The 13098-nt window shown below is 42.4% G+C and overlaps 1 protein-coding gene across 1 annotated transcript in view; it reads left to right on the forward strand.

Moving 5' to 3' along the window:
• Positions 1-13098, forward strand: part of RARB (retinoic acid receptor beta) — a 434621-nt gene that overhangs the window by 165232 nt on the left and 256291 nt on the right. The window lies entirely within an intron of this gene.

Below are 13098 nucleotides of genomic sequence, written 5' to 3' on the forward strand. Positions count from 1 at the left end.
GGAGCTCATCAGGTCAAGGCTGCGGTGGCCGGGAGCGGCCACTTGCACTCCAGTCTGGGTGACAGAGTGAGACTCCAACTCAAAAAAAAAAAAACAACAAAACAAAAAACAATAAATAAATAAATAAATAAATAAATAAAAATTGTAAGTTATCTCTACAAAATTCAGTGCTATATATTTCATAGACTCATGGCTTCAGAATGAAATAACCATTATCACCTGAATGTACATGCACACACACACACACACACACACACACAGAATTGAGCAAAGTACCAAAATGCAAAAGTTTTCTGAGACTCAAAGCTATATTTTGGTCCTTTAGATGATAAAAGTCATAATTCCCAAGCCCAGCAAACGTGTGTCTTTTAGCCTCTGGTTTGCAGCAGGCCTCCCTTGGGAGAGCTAGAGATAACATCTGGAGACTGTGTTTACCAAAGGAACGCTGTGCTCTGAAAGTCTCCTGGCTATTGCCACACCGTTTGTTTTTCAAGATTGGAATGTGTAGCATTATTGAAGGGTGGGATGGTGTCTAAATAGAATGGGTGAAGAGAAGCAGAGAGCTGTTCTCTTTGCCACCTTTGTAGATAGGTGACTGAGGCGTCTATGTACTGAATTACCCGCTGTCAATTATTGATGACTTGGCAGGAATCATTTACAGTCTCTCATTACTTTGACATGTGGCCAAAGAACAGCCACCAGCCTGTTAGGTTTTATCCAGAGAAAAAGTCAAAAGAAAAGACTCAACAAATCAAACTTATCGGTATGAGCTTCTATGTATTTCTAGAAAACTCAGGACAACTTGATTACTCATAAGAATCTAAGTCATTCAATCATTCCTTTATTTGTTTAATTTTACCCAGGAAGATAAGACTGACATTCATCAGTTTATACTAATACAACTCTATTGGTTATTAAAATGCTGAAATACTTTACCACTTGGTAAGTGGTCACCACCATGAAGGTCACCTCACCAGACCGTCCCAAAATCACCACTAGAAGGTTAGTGCCTGGCACACCGAGAGGTCTTCAGAAACAGTCGAGAGAACAGCTAAGGTCCATTCTGAGAGTAGTGCCCACTGCTTTCTGTATAATAAATAATCGATTATCACCTCGTCTGAGACTGTAATAGCAATGAAACTTTCCTTTGAAAGGTCTAGGTTCTTTGTTTCATCACACATCCAAGACTAGCTTATCAGAAATGGAAGTCCCATAATCCGAAAATATTGTCTTAAAATACCCTAAAGGATAAGACTCCCAGGGTCTAATTCTGTCACCCTGCTCTGCTGAAACAAACCTCACTCCTTCTGCCTACTTTGAGAGCATTTCCTAGAAGTGGACATTCTGGTTTTAGCACACAGGCCCCAAAAGGCACCGGACTCTCTCTCTCTCCATTCCTGTATTGCAGCCAAGGTTGGGATATATGCATCAACCATATTACATTCCCAGGCCCCACAGCTTTGCATCTAGAGAAGGGCTGATGCCTGGGTCCAGCTCACGATGTTGAGTGCGATGCTTGGCAGCCTGTTCCCTCTCTGGGAAAGAAGTGAGTCCTCAGCAGTTTCCACGAAACCACATGAAACTCACATAACTCTGGCCACAGTTTCTGTGTTGTGATTTAGACGACTTCTCAGAAATAAATTAATAAGAGCCCCACTCTAGAGCTGACCACGAACCTGAGCCACGACGGAAGACCTGAATGGGCTTAAAGAACCCTGCAAGAACATGTGAAAAAGAAGACCTATTAGCTATTGGTAAGGAATGCATCAAGCAAGAGAGAACCTTCGGGACAAATACCACTGCATTAAGGTGCATAGACTTGCTGACCGGTGTCTTCCTCTCAAGAAGAGGGAGCGCTCTGGAGCTAACCTACTCTGCCATGACACTGGACCGACTTCAAAGGATTCTGAAGGCCTCACGGGGGCAAGGGGGTGATGTTACCACCGTATTTCCCTTATTACATTGTTTTGATGATTTTTATTCCTGTAGGGCACCCCCGATGAGATACATCAGGGATGTATTACCTCCATGGTATACAAGTTCCCAATTACTATATTTGAATACTGTACTTCTAACCATTCCTCCACTCTAAGCCCTGTTTTCCTTAAAATTTCAAGTCCAAAACTCAGTTCACAAGGGATGAACCACCACCATCAGCTTCCTTTTGTAGAAAAAGGAAATTGAAACGCATGTCCTTATCAGTCCTTACACCTCTGGTTTTATTTTAAAAGCTGCCTGGACACGTGAATTAATGTGATCCTGATCGAGACAAAACGTTAACTTAGACAGCAAGAGAGGACCCCACACCCACTCCCCTTAAAGTATCTGGTTCTACAAAGCAGGAAGTAGATAATTTGTCTCCCTTCAGCCTTCCTGCCCTTGGCTAGACAGGCGATAAACAGAGAGATTTCAGGTGGAAGCTCTATCTGGGAGAGAAGGCACAAGAAGGAAGTAGCCCAGAGCCCACAAGGAATTAAGGGGGAACCTCACTTTGGAGAAGCTGTCGACAGAGCTTGAAGCACATGAAAATCATCTAAATGTATTCAGCAGGTGCCGAACTGTGGGCTAGCCTTGTCCTCGCCTCCCAATCTTTCACTTGAAAGGACAGGCAGCTAGCAGAAAATAATTGAGTGAACACTCCGCTCTGTCTCTGCAATCCCTTCCATATTACACCTGAGGGAAGCAAGAGAGTGGATTCTAGGAGATGACAGGGATCCCCTTCCTCATATTCCCTTCCTCATATTTAAATTGTAGCATCTGGACCGGGCATGGTGGCTCATCTCTGTAGTCTTAGCACATGGAGACTGAGGCAGGAGGATTGCTTGAACCCAGGAGCTTGAGACCAGCCTAGGCAGCATAGCAAGAGTTGGTCTCTACAAAAAACTTTTTTTTTTCTTGCATACATTACTGTTTATAGTTCTATGATTTTCAAAATTGAGGCATAATTTGCATGCAATAAAATTCATCAGTTTAAGTATACAATTCAATGAGTTGTGAAACATATGCATTATCACCACATCAAGATATAGAATATTTCTTTCACTCTAGAAAGGTCCCTTGTCCTTAACAGTCAACATCTATCCCTTTCAATCACTGGTCTGCTTTCTCTCACTACAGAACTCTTATAAAATTTTGTATAAGTGAGATGACATGATATGTAGTATTAAGTCTGGCTTTTTTTTTTTTTTCCATAGCATAATTCTTTTAAGATTCCAAAAACTGTGCCGGACGGGGTGGTATGGGCCTGTAGTCCCAGCTACTCAGGAAGCCAAGGCAGAGGATCACCTGAGCCCAGGGAGTAGTGGCTGAGGTGAGCTGTGATCATGCCACTGCACTCCGGCCTAGGTGGCAGAGTGAGACCCTGATTCTAAACAAACAAACTAACTAACTAACTGCAGCATCTGTGACAGTGCCTGGCAGGGAACAATCCGTGGGTTCTTGTTTGTGGAGGACTCTAAAGAAAGAAATAAGTACCAAGGCTGTCTATAAAGCCTGGAAACAGGTGAGCATACATGATGTCATCAAGGACATCTTCAAGCTGTGAAAAAGTGAAGTAACAATATCAGTGTTTCCAGACATTGAGAAATACTGACTATAAAAAGGTTCCAGAACTTAATAGTTTACTCAGGGTAGGAACTAGAAGGAATCTGCCACCACTTTTCAGTAATTTGGCAAAGACTTCCTAGAAGAAGTAGGTTTTAAAGCTCTCTGAAAAAAATCAAGAGATCTTAACAATTTACCAAAGGAAGAGGTTGGGGTAAAAGATGGAAGGAATTGGTGACCTCCTTCTGCGGTGTGGTTAAATCTCCTATTTGTCTTCCAAGTCTTTGTTCAAATCAGTGGTTCTCAACTGGGGACAATTTTGCTCTCTAGGGATATTTGTCAACGTTTAGAGCTATTTTCGGTTGTCACAACTAGGAAGGGAAAAGCCAGTGGCATTTAGTGGGTAGAGGTCAGGGATGCTGCGAGGCATCTTATGATAAACAAAGATGGTCCCCACCACAAAGAACTATCCAACCCAAAATGTCAGAAGCACTGAGACCTTGACACTCTGGTTTCAACAAACTTGGGGATGCTTTTCTGGACACACCTCCAACTAGGCTAATTTCCTGTGATACTCTCATTTCAGTTGTAATTCTCCCTTGTATCTATTACAAGTAAAATTAAATACGTTTTATCTGTCTCTTCCACAAAAACCAAGCTCCACAGAAGAAGAAACTGTATGTGTCTCATTTATCACTAGCATCTCTTACAATGCCTGACACACAGTAGACTAGTAGACCCTCAATAAATATTTACTGAATGAATCTAGAAATGACTAACACTGGAAAATAAGCAAAAAAAAAAAGACATTCAAATTGTTAAGTAGAGCTGTAGTTTTAGCAACCACCTGAAGTTTGTCAGGTGGCCTTGGATTTCTCCTCTATTTTGGTTCAAGAACGTAATGAGTTCAGCTGTGACATGAAGGGAAGGTAGAACTAATATTCAACCCCGGCTCTATAGATTTTTTAATGTATCAACTTCCTGCAGTATTTCAGCATTTTAGGTCTTGACCACAAAGGAAAAATGGATGCCAGCCATAACAAAGAAATCTTTGGGAGTTGCAGCAGGATGGATCTTGTGACAAAGACTCTTCATTGGCTGCCAGGACCCCAGCCAGGCACATTCCCATTCTCTCAGACAGCCATGTGACGCCATCGGTGTCAGTGGGATAAAGAGGAGAACTGCTAAGACGGGAGTTCTGGAAATGCTTTTGCGCTCCTGATAAAAGGGTTTGGCAAAATGAGCACCAATCTTCTTTTTCCTCCAGGTTGAAACCAGCGTCAGCAAACCACCTACACCTGTATTCCATGAGCCACGTGACCCAGCTCTGTGTAAGCCGTTATGGTTAGGTTTTCTCTTTCCTGCAGCTAAGTACAGTCCTACTTGATGATACTATCTTCTGCCTGAGTAGCTAATCCCTCTCTCTCCATGGTCTTTTGAATGATGTGAGGGCAGAAATGGAGAGGGTAGCCATCCCAGCTTGGGGCCAGGGCCTCATCTCATCCAAAAGCACAAAGTAAATAGAAGATTCTAAGGTAGTAGAAGTTGTGGCCTCAAAAGGTTAGTGGTAGAGCCCAGTGCAGAGGGAAAAAAACAAAAAAAAAGTCAAGTATTCATGCTACAACGTGACGGTTTCCCATTTACATCTTGCAGGTACTTTTCTTTTTCTCGGTAGTGGAGGGTGGTTGGGAGCTGAGAACGTCAGATGCAGTGTTCAGGGTTCTGCATGGGGGACGAGACCTTGACACCGAGGGGCCACCCTACACACTCTGTGGCTGCAGGCTTCGAAGCACTTCTGCCTCCTCCTGCATGTCTCTTCATTTTTCTCCACCATCTTGTAAGATTCTTGGTGGTAGGGACCATGTCTCGCTGTGGTTCCTCTGGTCCTGGCAAAGTAAAATGTTTTCCGAGTTGAACACTTATGGTTTTCTCCCCCTTGGTTTTTAAAGTACATAGTTGTAAAAAAAAAAAAAAATGAAGAAAAGGAAGAAAAAGGAGATGATGACGAGAACATAAAATCCGAAGGAGGAGATTAATTTCATTTCTTCCCTCATCTCTGGGTTTTGTGTGGGTGTGTGTGTTTTGCTGTTATTTTGTTTTTGTTGTTTTACCACAAGCAGTAATATCTATATTTTGAATAGAAAGGAAGATACAGCCCTGAGTTAGAGAAAATCCTTTAAAAATGAAACTTTTTTCAAGAAAAGAGTATTCTGAAAAGGAAACTTTCCCAAACTATATTCTTTAGAACCCAGCTCCTTAAAAGGAATAAGTAAGTACGTTCTTGAGTTGGGGCACTACTGCTTTGAGCAGTTACTGTCTTTGATATGCTAGCGTGTGCTGTGTCTTGCCAAGAGGTATATAGTTTGTCACTCTTTAAATCTCTGTTTAACTACGGAATCCCCAAAGGGTTCCAGGACCAAAAAAAAAAAAAAAATCATGGAATAATGATAATCTGATCATTTGCTCACTTGTGGGAAAGTTTGGGAACTGCTGTTTTAGATTATAAGGTTTTTAGATCATAAGGTTTATCATAAGGAAATGAAGGGGGCATAAGGAAGAAGGAACAAAAAGGAAAGAAGATGACAGTTCACACAATGGGACATTCAAGCACACAGAAAGACATAGACATTCTGACAGTAAACTTGGAGTTTCATGCCTGCCATGACAGTCTATACATGTATGACTTAGCACGGAGACTGACAACAGTGTTGGCAGCAGCTTTAAGCTAACAAGCCTGGCAACATATTCCAGAAACTTTCCCTAGCTGACTTGATCACATCTCTAATTGACTCAAGGGTGATGGGGTGATAAGACCCTATATTTCTTCTTCTACCCAATCATATTTGAAAATGAATTAGAAGCTAAGTTGATGGACAACATTTGTGTTATTTCAAGAACAAATTCAAACAACACATATGAAAAGTCTTGGTACTTTGTAAAAATAAACAAAAAAACCCAGTTATGTTTATTCATTTTTTTCTCTGAGGCCCCTGAGAATCTTGGGCAAGTTTTCATACTAACAAATCAAGAGTAATTAATTTCTAAGTAATGTTTATGTCTGAGAGATTTGTGAGTGGTTGGGCTAATTAACAAAAATGGAATAATTTAGCAAAATGTATCGCTGGGCGGGGCACAATGGCTTATGCCTGTAATCTCAGCACTTTGAGAGGCCGAGGCGGAAAGATTGCTTGAGCCCAGGAGTTTGGGACCACCCTGGAAAACATAGCAAGACCTCATCTCTTCAAAATAAAAAATTAACCAGACTTGATGTTGCATGCCTGTAGTCCCAGCTGCTAGAGAGGCTGAGGCAAGAGGATCGCCTAAACCCAGGAGATGTGAGGCTGCAGTGAGCTGTGACCATGCCCCTGCCCTGCAGCCTGAGTGACAGAGTGAGACCTGATTCCAAAGGAAAAAAAAAAATGTGCCTCCCACACCCTAATGTGGCATGTGTAACGATCACTGTGTCCACAAGGTAGAATGAGTCAGGAATGGGCATACCATTCGTGTTTCACAAGTGTTGAGTTTGCCATTTGTTGACAAGTTTTGAAGTTCAAACAGACAAACACAGGGCTTTTCCTTTTGACTGAATTTGAAAGCTCCAAGATGGGAACCCTAGTGCCATAAACATTTACACAGCTTGGCAAGCACCTCATTATGTAAATACTTTGTGAAAGCAACTTTGGTCCATAAAGTATTAATGCTGTTTGATAAAAATCAATTTCTGTTTGTGTCTTTTGAAGCTCGTGGAGCTCCTGGTCATTCTGTATGACTATAAAAGCTTTTTGGAATCAAATCCTAATCCCAACATGTTTTTCTTGTTCATCTAACCTTTTATATACATGTGGGAGCCAGAGAGAGTAGAAAGCTTTTAGGGCTTAAGCTTCCATTGTCATTCTCATGTGGGCTCTCTGAAAAGTATTTGGCATGTTTGCATTTGTGAGTTAAAATATACATTTATGTTCTTAAGCATTTTCTTTCTTCCCCTTATGGTTGTTTGTTTGGTTTACAAACATAGACTGTCTCAACGTGGGAGAGCAGACATGCTGAAGTTTGGATTGCTTGACGGACCGCATCGTAGGAAATATCTGTGGGTGTTGATTTTCTGGACTGGCTCCCGACTCGTTCTCCTAAAGAGAAAAAGTGTTCTCCACCCAAACTCACTAGTATTAATATTATCACCACCCTGCCCCAAGCCTTAAAAAAAGCCTCCGTAAACAAAGAACTCACAAAGGCTGTTTGTTCAGTACTGTAGGAGTTGAGGGCAACCTCTGGAGAATTGTGTTTGTTTGTTGGTTTGTTTTTGTCATGAAAATAAACTACCAAGGTGCTGAGCGGAAATTCACAGCACTTTATTTTTCCCCTGTGGCCCGTATGACCACTAATCATAATATTGGCAGGTAGGGTTAAAGTATAAGAAATTGATCAAAGGACTAAATTTAAATGGATTCAGGAAAATATTTTTTTAAAAAAAGATATTTTTAATAGCATCAAGCTGAAGATTGAAAGAAGTATTTGTTTCTCAGAAGGTGATTGTGTGTGAAATGAACTATATTATTAGTTAGCTGTTTTTTTCTTTGAGTCAGTCTCACTCTGTCATCCAGGCTAGAGTACAGTGGCAGGATCACAATTCATGCATCCTCCACCTCCTGGTCTCAAGAGATCCTTCCACCTCAGCCTCCCAAGTAGCTGAGACTACAGACATGTGCCGCCACGCCTGGTTAATTTTTTTATTTTGTTGTAGAAACAAGGTCTCATCGTGTTGCCCAAGCTGGTCTCAGATTCCTGGGCTCAGGCAATCCTCTCACCTCAGCCTCCCAATGTCCTGGGATTACAGACGTCAGCCACCGTGTACAGCTAAATATATATATATATAATTATTATATGTCAATTTAAAAAAAGGAAAGGAAAAGATGTTTTTAAAAGCACCATGTGGTTAGCTCATGATTCTATAAACCTGCAGTTTGTGGTTGGCTCAGATGGGTGTCCTGATCTGGGCTGTGGTTGACTGATCTCAACTGGGTTCTCTCATGCCTCTCTGGTCAGTTTGTGGGTCCTTTGTGGGCTATCTGGTCTAGGAAGACCAAGGCAAGGACAGTTGGGGTCTCTCAGCCTTGTCCTTACTCAGATACAACTTCCATACCTTGTGCATGTATTTTAAATCTTTCCATGTCTCTAAATTTCTTTTGTCATTTTCTTAATCTGGATCTTATTAGAGCATCCCTGGGGGCACAGCATCCTCTTTATCTTGGTTGCCTGGATTTTCTTGAGACAGGGAGTTAGAGTGACTGCCAACATTTCTCCTGACTTATTTTTAATAACCTTTAGGGTTATTGTATTTGTTTCTTTTATGGTCATCAGCCCCAAATGCGTTCAGGAAGGAGCCACAGTCCAAACAAAACTAATTAATTAATTAGCTGGTCAAATGATTAAAAATTGATGGGTACGTGAATTAGCATTTTTATTGAATTTGTTGTTTTTGATTTCTACTCTCCGTTTCCTGTATGTCTCAGATGATCTCACCCGTCCCTGGCAATTCTGTCCTTAGAAACTTCATTCTGTGGCTAATGTGGGACATCACTTAAACTCCGCAGCCACTGCAGAATGCGCCCTAATTATCCCTCGCCAATTAATCAGGAAGCTCGAAGTGACTGATTGCTACCTCAGTCAACACGGGATGTTTTGACGCAGCTGTTTGGACAAGGCTGTTTGAAGTCCCCTACAAGGCTCACTGGCATTCAGGAGGGGGACATGGCCCAAGGGTCAAGGTTTGAAAGCAGCCAATGATCTCTCTTCAAACAACGAATGCTCAGTGTGTGTTGGGGCATCTACCTTGTGCCACCCCCCAAAAGGGGCCTCTGTTGAGTGAAATTGATGCCTCCTCTGCCCTGCGAACTGCGGTCAAGTTAGTAAGAGGGTTGTTCAATAGTCATCTTCCAAATAGGTCTGCAGAGTCTAATGAGTGTTGTGAAGAGAAAACATTGGAAATATAGGTTTGAGGAGAGGGAAGAAGGTTTAAAAACTTGTAGCTGTTAAGCCAGGTGAAGTGGCTCATGCCTATAATCCCAGCACTTTGGGAGGCTGAGGTGGGAGAACTGTAAGAGCCCAGGAGTTTGAGACCCACCTGGGTAACATAGGAAAACCTTGTTTCTACAAAAATAAAAATAAAAAATAAAAAAATTAGCATGGTGGTGGGCATCTGTAGTGCCAGCTACTTGGGAGACTGAGGTGGAAGGGTTATCTGAGCCCGGGAGGTCAAAGCTGTGGTGAGCTGTGATCATGCCACTGCACTCCAGTCTGGGCGACAGAGTGAGACCCAGACTCAAATTAAAAAAAAAAGACGTGGTTCTTTAGAATAAAGGAGCAGATTCACCATGAAAACATGCCAGATTCCCAGATAGTAACACTGACATCATGGATTTTCTCCCAGCAAGGTTTAGCTGTCCACAGACAGAGTCTTAAGAAATTGAACACTTGGGCAGATCCAGGGTTGACTGGACTCATGCAGGTTGGATCTGAAGTTTACTAGGGTGCAAGAGAGTTCTGAATGACGGAATGTGGAATTCATGGCAAAAGAAACTTAGAGACCCGGAAAGATTTAAAATACGTGAAAAAGGTATGGAAGTTGTATCTGAATAAGGACATGGCTGAGACACTGTGTAGAGAGAGGCTTCAGCTATCCTTGCCTTGGTCTTTCTAGACCAGATAGTCCACAACAGACTCACCAGCTGACCAGAGATGCATGAGCAAACCCAGCTGAGATCATCCAACGCAGAGCGGAACCCTCAATAATGTAAGTGGAAGCTGAATGAGACTCTCTACCCTTCATGATAGACTCAACCACAATCTTGAGGCTGAGACAAGGCAGGGTTGGTAGTCCTCATCTATAGTATATCTCATGTAAAGGTAATGATAGCAGCTCACCTGGAAACAAAACTCAACAATAGTGTTCTAAGAAAATTCTCAATCACACATAAGAAAGGAAATTGCCTTGAGACACATCTTTAATGAAGCTGTATTTTCTCTATTATACTTATTATGATTTTCTTTATGAAGTTCCTCTTGTTCAAACTTATTTTTTCCAAACATGGTGACAAGGAGACCCGAGTGAGCAGCCAAAATGCAGTGGAAAGATATGATAGTAACAGAAGCTTCAGGTTTAGACATTGTGCAAAATCAGCAAAAGGCCTTGGAAGCCCATGCTCTTTAAATTCATGCCAGTTTTCAGGGTTTGTACTCTATCATGAAGGGAATCAATGCAATAGCTGGAAGAGGGAATTCAGTGACAACTCCAATCACTCACACGTGTTCATTCACTGCCTGTAAGAATAACACAGGGATACTTCCAGCACTGGTGAGATCATGGAAGACTCTTCTCAGGAAAGATATACCTTATTCAGCGTCACTATTGTCAACTAGTCTAGATTCTTTGAGGGAACCACTGGCCCTGTCTTCCCAGAATCGTTGCAAACTTTCTGATTAACACAGATGTCCAGCCTGGTCCCAGTTGTGTGTGGCCACCTTCCATCATGATCTCCATAGTGTTCATAGGCTAGAAGACCACAGTGAGACAGTCTTGATAGCAACAAGCATTCCAGAGTTTATGTCTTGCCCTTGAGTTTCTGATAAATTTATGTCACCTCTCTGAGACTCAGTTGCCTCACCTGAGAAGGATTTATCTGCTAGGCGTGGTGGCTCTAGCCTGTAATCCCAGCACCTTGGGAGGCCGAGGTGAAGGGACTGCCTGAGCCCACAGGTCGAGAACAGCTTGGGCAACTTGGCGAGACCTCATCTCTACAATAAATCAAAAAATTAGCCGGGCATGGTAGTACGCCCGTTATAGTTCCAGTTTCTTTGAAGGAATTCTTCAAGCCACTTGGCCACTTCGGACAGATTAGTGAAATTAAAACGCGATGATATAATCTGTAAATCCAGCAGTGGGCATAAGTAAAGAGCAATACTTTATAATAAACTGAAAGTCGTTGAACAAGTAGATGGTAATCTAAGTCTTTTGAGTTGTGGAAATTGCGTATGACGTATGCCCCAAGCTGTATGGATCAAATAAGGAGAGTTCATGGTAAATGTTAGTAAATTTCAATGTTAGTAATGCTTAGTACGTTTTTCTTTTAAAATAAAAGTAAATCGTTCTAATTTTTCTTCCTGAATTTCAACACATCAGAGGTTCCCAAACTAAAGCATGCATCAAAACCAGCTGGAAGGTTCGTTAAAACACAGATTGCAGGGTCTCACTCCTACAGTTTCTGATTTAGTCAACCTGGGGCAGGACACAGGAATTGGCCTTTCTGACACATTTCCAGGTGACGCTGATTCTGCTGGACTCAGAGACCACACTTTGAAAAATGCTGCACTAGGTCATCTTGGAGATACCATGGTAGCATGAGACTTTGTTGTATGTCACGCAAGTCTCATTGGGATCAGTGTCATCAAGAAGTGATGTTCCCTGTGCACCAGTTCATATTACTCATTTCCATCCTACATTTCCTTGCCACCCACCCACTCCACGCTGGCCACTGCCCTGCCCCCCAGCAGAGACGGAAAAGGCCCAGGGGACAGGGGAAGTAGGGTGCATCCTCCTGGTGAATGCAGCTGACAGTCTGCACTACCTGGTGAATTCATGGCCTCAGCATGTTTCCCCAGGGTGAATTAATTGCTCAGCTTTTCCTTTTCCTTTGCATAAAGCCAGGCAGATTTGTCCCGTCTGTGTGAACAAGACCTTGTTGCCAGCACTTTCTGAGGGTGGCCAGCAAGGGGCTGCTGTGTGGAGTTGATAGTGTTGTCAGGAATTCTAGGGCAGGGTATTGTCACTTGAGTTGGGAAATGCTAGCTGAGGTCAATTCTAGTTCAGCTTCCTACCTACAGAATTATGGCAGGACATAAGTTTGGCCCACGTGAGATGAATAGGTCAGCAGAAACGTATTCTTGTCTTCCTGATAGCAGACATCTCTATTTTTAAGCCTTAAGTCAGAACGTACTTTTCCCCTATTTGCGACCCAGCAATTTATGTCCTCAAATGAGGTATTTTAAAATCAAAAGTTTAGACAACAAACTAGCAAAATTCTAAACCAGGGCCAGGTGTGATGGCTCATGTCCGTAATCCCAGCATATTGGGAGGCCAAGACAGGAGGATTGCTTGAGCCTAGGAATTCAAGACCAGCCTAGGCAATATAATAAGACTTCATCCCTACCCCCAAAATTTTTTTAAATTAGCCAGGCATGGTAACATCTGCCTGGAGTCCCAGCTATTCAGGAGGGTAGGGTGGAAATATTGTCTGAGCCTAGGAGGTTGAGGCTGTGGTGAGCCATGATCATGCTGCTGCACTCCAGCCTGGTCAACAGAGTGAGACCCCAACTAAAAAAAAAAAAAAATTCTTAAAAAAAAAAATGTAAGCTGGGCTCGGTGGCTCAGCCTGTAATCCCACGCCTTGGGAGGCTGAGGTAAGTGGATTGCCTGAGCCCGCGGGTTCGAGACCCACCTGGGTAACCTGGTGAGCCCTCATCTCTACAATAAATTAAAAAATTAGCCAGGTGTGGTAGCTC

The sequence above is a fragment of the Carlito syrichta genome, unplaced genomic scaffold (assembly GCF_000164805.1).
Source record: "Carlito syrichta isolate Samal-C Ts95f unplaced genomic scaffold, Tarsius_syrichta-2.0.1 Scaffold303979, whole genome shotgun sequence".
Lineage (NCBI taxonomy): Eukaryota > Metazoa > Chordata > Mammalia > Primates > Tarsiidae > Carlito > Carlito syrichta.